At 31.6% G+C, this 8,647-nt stretch overlaps 1 long non-coding RNA gene across 1 annotated transcript; it reads right to left on the bottom strand.

The window, feature by feature from the left end:
• Nucleotides 1-1,107: 1,107 nt before the first annotated feature.
• On the bottom strand, nucleotides 1,108-5,110 carry LOC127704861 (uncharacterized). Its single transcript, XR_007983552.1, has 3 exons — nucleotides 5,021-5,110; nucleotides 2,609-2,820; nucleotides 1,108-1,295 (listed from the first exon to the last, which is right to left on the bottom strand). It is a non-coding gene; the product is annotated as an uncharacterized LOC127704861 (long non-coding RNA).
• Nucleotides 5,111-8,647: the final 3,537 nt, after the last annotated feature.

Genomic DNA, 8,647 nt, shown 5'->3' with positions numbered 1-8,647 from the left:
AAGAAGCTTATTATGAACAGAACATTTTGTTCGGAATAACAGTTATTTACTGAGATATCAGACTACTAACTGATATAAGGAAAACCGATAGAAGTGAAAGATAAAAGTGTAAAATAAAGATACAAAGCTACCAAGACGGCAATCAACACCATAGGTGTGAGACAGACATTACCATAACAAAACAAAGAATATCAAAACTCAACAAATTACCTGGAGATTGAGCAACTTATATGTAATGCCCACAAAAAGGGTGTTTTCACATGTGATCAGGGAGAATATGGAATTTCCTGGCAAAGTAGAGGCATTCGTGATTTGGGTAATGCCAAGTAAAATTCAGTGATATGTCATTGTCATTGAACGGTCATAAATAAGGAAAGAAGGTCTAAATTGTTTCTAAGACAAGGCCGTTAAACACATCATGATGACATTCCGAGGATGTTTGAAAAGTTAACGTGGTTTTTACTAATAAATACATGCATTATTATTCAAGACAATAATGATTGGAAACACTATGGAATATTGTATTGAATAGAATGGGAAATATATACTTCATAAGAGTTTGGCGTTGCAATATTGCTAAATCATAATGTGCCAATCTGATGAGTCAAGTTTTTTTTTCCAGCTGATTATATAGCTTTTTCTTGCATGTATGTTGTGCTTTGACACTTATGCCCCATATTTGGGGAGGGTTGGTCTCGGCATTTAAGTTTAACACTGTCACATTATGTATAGATCTATCGCAAGTCAGAAGCCTTTAATACAGTGGGTGTCTATTGTTGCCGTTTTTGTTTACAATAATTAGGTCGTTTGTTTTTTCGTTTGAATTGTTGTTTATGTGTCATGTCGGGGCTTTTACAAACTGACTATGCACTATTGGATGTGTTCATTGTTTGGAGCAGTACAGTGACCTATAGTTGATAAATTCTATGTAATTTTGTTTCTAGTAGAAAGTTGTCTGATTGGCAAACATGTCACATTTTCTTATGTTCTACAATTTTAACTTCAAAAACACAATGTATTTTAAAATAAATGGAAATGGGGTAATGGATTGAATTTTGGCCACTGAATCGCTGTTAAAACAGCAATGATTGATGAAAAATATAACAATGTTGCTACAATCATTTAATCTGCATTTTGACGCGTATGTAGAAAACAGTGTCTAAATCAGTCATCTTCCTGTGGATCATCCACGTAACGCTCATGGATATCATCCATAACCTCATTATCATCATTCATATCGACATATCGTTCGTTTAAATGTCGGTCTTCTAGGTCCACGTTCTTTATGTCGTCATCTGAAATATTGTTTTAAATAAATGATGAAAGACAATTTGAAAGAAAAGAAAGTGATCAAGTTGGCGTAAACATGTAACTGTTTATTTTTGAGCAGCTAAAACTTTAAATACAGTTTTATAAAGCGTGTCGTTGTCCACTAATAATTATTGTTTCATTAAAATACGTAATTTTCATTGAGTGATAACCAATTGTGAGGCACTCCAATATCGAATTTTATTTCCGTGTAAAAAAAACCCAGCTATGACTGCACATGCTACCCGTGTCAATGTAAGACAATGCATCAAAAACATTCAAAAAGCTTGATATAATTCTCTTTTTCATGGTTGTTACATAGGAATATTATTATAAGAAATGTAGTGCTTCTTTTTATAATTTTATAGGGTTGTAAAAACGTTCATCGTATGCACATTATTAGAATGAAGAGCTTCGGTTAACGCTTTTACACCTCAATACAATTAAAAAAAGAAGCGTTCAATTCTATATTGCATAATATTTACTTCAAACAAACATTTCTTATACAATTTTAAACGGATATAACAGTCCGTGTTGACCTATAAGGTAGGGTTAAAAATATATATACTGGCGTTTAATGATATTGCTCTCTAGATATTGACAAGACGTCCTATGTTCCTACCAAACGTTCTCAAGATATCTTGTAATAATAAATTAAGTTGAAAGTATATTCCGTATGACGATTCGGAAAAGTTATGAAAATGTTTGTGTTAGCTTGAGTAGCTCTCACTTACTGAATGAATGTTTGTTATACATGTTAGATTAGCAAGATAATATGTTACTTGTCATAGTTTTTCCATCCAAACCGTTCAAGAAGTGTTGAAAAAAGAAAACCTACGTTTCATGTTCTTAACAAACAAGTTATTCCCCTTACTCATATTACCTGTGATTCCGCTTTCTAAATAGCTAATTTTCTGGTTTAAATATAAGTAATTAAAAAATTAAAGTACTTTATTACCTAGCTTATTGTAGTTTCGCATTTTTGCCCTGTTTTTCCAATTATGTCCCAAATATTATGATCAAGTTAGTAGTCGTCTTATTGATAACTGCACTGTCTGTGCAATAATTACTGTTTCCCTTTTTGTGCATTATTAGTAAACAAAGCTATGTTTCATTGTGGTTGTATTGATGAAGAAAGATCATATGTATGTAAAAATATGTATTACGTGTTACCAACAACGTTTATATATGGAATTTCTTTTTTCTCAAACTTTGTAAATGGTATGACTTTAATACAGAATGAAGGATTTCTATTCATGCTTTCAGAAATACGCAATGTTGGTTTAAAAAATGTATGTACCTTGATTTTCGTCGATAAATGTGACGCTTTTTCGTCCTCTATAAATTGTAGGACGTGGATGCCATCTTCTAATCGGTGGCCATCTTCTGATCGGTGGGTATCCTCTTACGGGTGGCCGCCAAGGCCCCCACCTAGTTCCTTCGCACCAATCAATTAAACAATAGGCGAAAACAATAGTCAGTAGCAGACAAACATTTACTTTCATTTTCAAACTGAAAGATTGAAAAGATTTTTTTTTATTGTTTAGATGAAATAGTCAATTAAATTAATTTCGGTTATAAATATTTTTTTATTATTAATGTTTAATCGTTTACACTACTAGCTAGGTGCCACGCCACAACAAACAAAAAAAAAAGAACAGAGAAGACAAGCGACAGTCTACAAATACATCATATAAAACTAAAGACAGACCAAAGCCGAACCCCATTAAAAAAAGACTCGGTGATATCAGATGCTCCGGAAGCGTATGCCGATCCTGCCCCACATGTGGTATCATTAAGATATGCCTATTCATAAATACTAAAAAATCATGGTTCTGCTCAAGTATCTTAATAAATTTGTTTACCAACTTTAATCATACATTTTGCTAATCAATGAAAACTGATATATTATTTGCAGTAAATATATTAATCGTATAATAATGTAGATTGATATTGTGTGTATACAATTGTACACTACATTTTTGTGGAAAGAAATACAATGAACTCCTACCCATAATAATACGTAGAAAAAAGACGGACAACGCGCAAGTAACACTATCCCCAGAAAAAAATATAACTAAATAATAAACAACTTATCAAGTAATTAAAAACGACGAAAACACTGACATGTAATCAAAACACCATAGAGAAAATATCACTGAGAAAAATACCCCTACACAAATTTGAGAACGAAAATTAATTGTTTTGTTATATATTCTTTGCCAACAATTATTTGGATTGGAGTGTTAATGTTGAATGTAAATCGGGAAAAGCACTGGGAACAAACAGGATTATCAAATCAACAAATAAACTACAGATGCCACATGTGAAGCAGTATCTGCTTAACCGTCCTGAACACACGAAATTATCCATGTTGTAAGGTTTGTGTTACCCAGTTTTGAGTTTTATTTGTTGTTTGTCTTTTGGTCGTTTTTTTTTCTCGGTTTTTGCCACGGCGTTGTCAGTTTCTTTTCGACTTTTAAGTTTAAATTTGTTTTGTATCTTCCACCTCTTTTGTTAAAGCGAATGAACTATTAGTCCCCGACAGTAATGTTAACTCAGTAGTCCAAGCTTTAATACTGCCTAGATTTAGAAAACAATTATAGCTCTTCACGTATTTCGGCTCTTATACATCCGTGGTTTTTATACATTTGGCATTGAACATTCCAAATGAAGAAACATTCAGAAAAGAACTTCGAACGCATAAAATCATAAAATGTTTTTCTGTCTTCATCTTCTAAGCCGACAAACATCCTTTGCTTTCAAATATTTTGGTTTGCACATTCCCGTTGAAGTTTTATCCATAGAAGCACTTCGAACGCAAATCATTAATGTAGGTTTTACTAGATTATTTTATTCTCGTTTATATAACACTACTAGTGCACAAAAATCCACCACGTTATCATCAGCTCAGTATTCAGGGCTTCAGTACTGACATGATCATTACAATCCTTTCTTAAATCTACTGTTTGTTAATATTAAGTATACATTGTACATTAGTTAATTGAATATTATAGATATAATGTAAAAAACTAAGGATCCAACTTTCTTAGGTGAATATAACCTTAGATTCATTTGGCTCTTATCTTTAGGCCAATGTCGGTTATGTGGTTATACAATTCACGTGCCTCTGTACTTATAAATCTTTTAAATTTAAATATTTGGCTATGCATGTTCCTGGTGAAGTGGAATCCAGAAAAGCGTGTTGAACGGAAACAACTGATAAAGTATTATTTTCATTTTTTCAACGTTGGTATACGGTTTTTGGATTATCTTATATTGGAACCTCGAAAATCAGTTTATATACATCGATTGTCGAAATGCCTATGTGTTGCAGTAAAATGTTATACGCTACAATTAAACAAAGTATGCTATAGACTACAACTGAAAAATTATTCAGTCATACTTGTATTTAAAGGCCACGCTTGCGACAAGAGAAAACTGACCTTATAGCAGAAATGATTTTTTAAAATAAGGTTCAAAATACATAGATATTACTACTGAAGGACAAGAAAAGTGTGACTTTGAAAGACAGGTTTGTCTCAATAGAGGCTACTTTAAAATTAGGATGCCATCATCTATTGACAAAGAACCCTTCGTCAGAATAATCAGACACACCTAAGACAACAATGAAATTATAGTTTAATCAAACTAAACATTCTTAAACAATATATATACCATACTCTTTCACAACAGTTAGTATAAAACTTACCTATGTGTCTGTATCTAAGTTGCAATTTTTCCAGCAGTAGTAATCAGGTTACTTTAAATTTGTTTATTGAAAACATTATTTTGACTATTTATGATAAATACAAAATATCAAAGATACAAACACATATCGTATCAGCTGTGACAACTAAATACAGTCATATTTTCAAGGAATAAGACAGTTTCTGACTAAAATATATCCTTTCTTGGTAGTGTTTGTAACTAGAAAATAACATATACGAGCTGGAGGTAAATGTTCTGAAAAAGTCCTTTTTTGGAAGCGTGTATAATTATGTATGCACTGAAAAACCATAAACGGAATGACAGATAGCACCTGAATTGTTTTAAAATATTTGAAAACGTAATGGATTAATCATTTTAATAAGTTTTAAAAAAAGAAAAAGAAACCTTGCTTTTTTAATAGTTTATAAATCTATAATTGTTTTATCTATAGAATGGAGAACCGTAACTTAATTCAAAAGATTCTTTTACAGTATTTTAATGTCTTACACTGTAATACATCTCGAAGTTTACTTTGTTTGCTTTTTACACAATAACATTAATGTGTATCTCATTGTAAATATATTAATCAGGGAAGAAATAATTTTAATCAGCCTTGTAAGTATAACTTTTCAAACAATACTATCAGTACTTGACCTTAGCATCTTACATATCTTACAATTTACACGAACTTGATGCTGCTATTTCATTTGTATTGAAATTGAGTAAAAATTATAAATTTACTAATCTAGAGTAGCTAGATATATTTCATGTAACGTGTAAAAGTCAGTTAGAAAAGTAGACAAAGATAAAAAGTGAAAACAAACTGAATGAGCTGTCCTAGTTGAAACACATTTTGGACACCAATTAACCAAGCCCATGAGTTGTGATGAAACAATAAATGCATTCTATCAACAACATAAGAACTCATGTTTGCTCTGACAGTTGCCATTATAATAATTTTTGAATGATTTATTTAAATTTTGTTATCTGTAATGCACCCGAGTTCATTGCGTGACTTGCAATTTGATATAGTATATCATGTAATGCATTGTTCATATTGTAAATCACAGTTTAACAGTTTAAAATTTCGATATATATAAATATTGTAGATAAATACAAAAATGTACACGAATGGTTAATTATTGTCATATTAGGTGTTGATACTCAAATATTAAAAATTAAAAGGTCAAATTTACAATATATATAGTCGTATGTCACGCAACTTACAAGCTGTCGCTAATCATCAGTGATATAACATTTTATCAAATGAAACTGTAAAATGAAATAAACAAATTTGTCTATACTTAAGTTTAGAATAAACAAGTAAAATATATTATGACGAAGATTTATACATGTTATATGCAAGTGAAACTTCATCTTAATCTAAAAAGAATGTCTTTGGTAGGTTGAAAGACCGATCATACATATAAATATCATAATGGAGCATCTGTAGTTATTTGATAAATTGCAAGAGACAATTCATTCCAAATGGAAAATTAGATTCTGTGAACACCTCAGTGAAATCTGGTCAGTGGTATTAAGGAATCTGTAGTCAAATCCATATGTTTTAACTATTGTTAAATAATATGCACCGTTTAATTAGTGACGTTGATTCTTTGACATAAAATTTCTGGTTTATATTATGATTAGGTGATTCTTTGATACATAAACCAAATTAGGCGGGCTGACACGCAAACAAATGAACGAACTTAAATATGGATTGACGGACGTCCGTTGCTTCTTAACTGGACATTGATCCTTGAATCTTTCACTGATCACTATCGTAATATTGAGTTTAGGTCAATTTAATAAAAGTTTGAATTTTTAATACAGTTTTCCTGATGTTCCCGGAGTTTAAATGTCCTCCTTTCCCTTTTGCCTGTATGTTGTATATGTACAGTTAGGAGAACTTATTATCCTTCTTCCTATCGATACTGTTCACTTATATTTTCATGATTGTGGCATTGCAAAAGCTCATGCGTTTCTCATACTGTCTATGACGACTTTACACTAAATCCGTTGGACGTGTACTGATTAATGAATATGTTTTATGATTTATTTATATGTATTAATTGAATTAGAACTAGCTTCCAGTAACTGCAAGTACCTATTGCGGTGCGTTGTGTCTATTGTTTTATGTTAATTGTGATTATGCCACGTACCGATCCTTTGAGTTAAGCCAGTTGAAACTGATGTGTTCTTATGCTGTGCTGTTATATCACTGTCCCAGGTAGGATGTATGATTGGGCGGTCGCACACATGTTTAGTCCTATTCTTTATGTGCCTGTTTCAAGTCAGAATGATACATTTCAGTGGATGTCTTTGGTTCTTTTCTGTCGTATTCATTTTCCGTAAAATATTTTCTTATAGATCAGGTCATCAGTTTTCTCTTTTGAATTGTTTCACATTTTCACGTCTGGACTTTTCATAATCGACTATACGGTATGGGTTTTACACATTGTGGAAGCCCGAACAGTTACCCACCTACTTCATTTGACCTCCTAATTTTTATATTGACAAATAAAAGCTGACACAGAGTTCATACAGAAAATTCCTCCACATCCCCAACCATTAATATAAGAATTGAATACAACTTTTAGTAAACATATTCGGATGTAAACGTGTTAACACTGGCACATTTTGTCTGATGCGCTCTATCAACGCTTAACAACCCTATAATATTACATAAAGAAGTTTTTAATATTTTTCTAAATTTTTTGTAGTAATAAATCTAATTTCTAAAATGATTCCCTATTCCCGTCCTCGAATGTGACATACCGAATAAGACTTATCACAGTGCTTGTATCAACACGAGGAACACCACGTTGCCAAAAAAGGAGCAAGGTTTACTAAAAGTTGTATTCAATTCTTATATTAATGGTTGGGGATGACAGTAATATTAACTCAGTAGTCAGAGCTTCAATACTGACTAGATTTAGAAAACAATTATAGCTCTTCACGTATTTCGGCTCTTACACATCCGTGGTTGATTTTTATATATTTGGCATTGAACATTCCTAACGACTAGAAGCAAACAACAGATCAAAACAGAACATATAAAACCAAAGACGGGGGAGATAGTGTTACTTGCGTTGTTCGTCTTTTTTCGACGTATTATTATGGGTAGAAGTTCATTGTATTTCTTTCCACAAAAATGTAGCGTACAATTGTATACACTCAATATCAATCTACATTATTATACGATTATAATCTTTAATGCAAACAATATATCAATTTTCATTAATTAGCATACTATATGATCAAAGTTGGTAAACAAATTTATTAAGATACTTGAGCAGAACCATGATTTTCTAGTATTTATTAATAGGCATTTCTTATTGATACCACATGTGGGACAGGATCTGCATACGCTTTCGGAGCATCTGATATCACCGAGTCTTTTTTTACTTGGGTTCAACTTTGGTCTGTCTTTAGTTTTCTATGATGTATTTGTAGACTGTCGTTTGTCTTTTTCGCTCTTTTTTTTTTGGTTTGTTGTGGCGTGGCACCCAGCTAGTAGTGTACACGATTTAGCTTTAACAATACAAAATTATTTTTAACCGAAATTAATTTCATTGGCTATTTCATCTAAACAATAAAAAAAAAATCTTTTCAATCTTTCAGTTTG

This window comes from Mytilus californianus, unplaced genomic scaffold (assembly GCF_021869535.1).
Source record: "Mytilus californianus isolate M0D057914Y unplaced genomic scaffold, xbMytCali1.0.p SCAF_6, whole genome shotgun sequence".
NCBI lineage: Eukaryota > Metazoa > Mollusca > Bivalvia > Mytilida > Mytilidae > Mytilus > Mytilus californianus.
The sequence above is the reverse complement of the archived record's forward strand: the minus strand, read 5'-3'. Positions and strand labels throughout refer to the sequence as shown.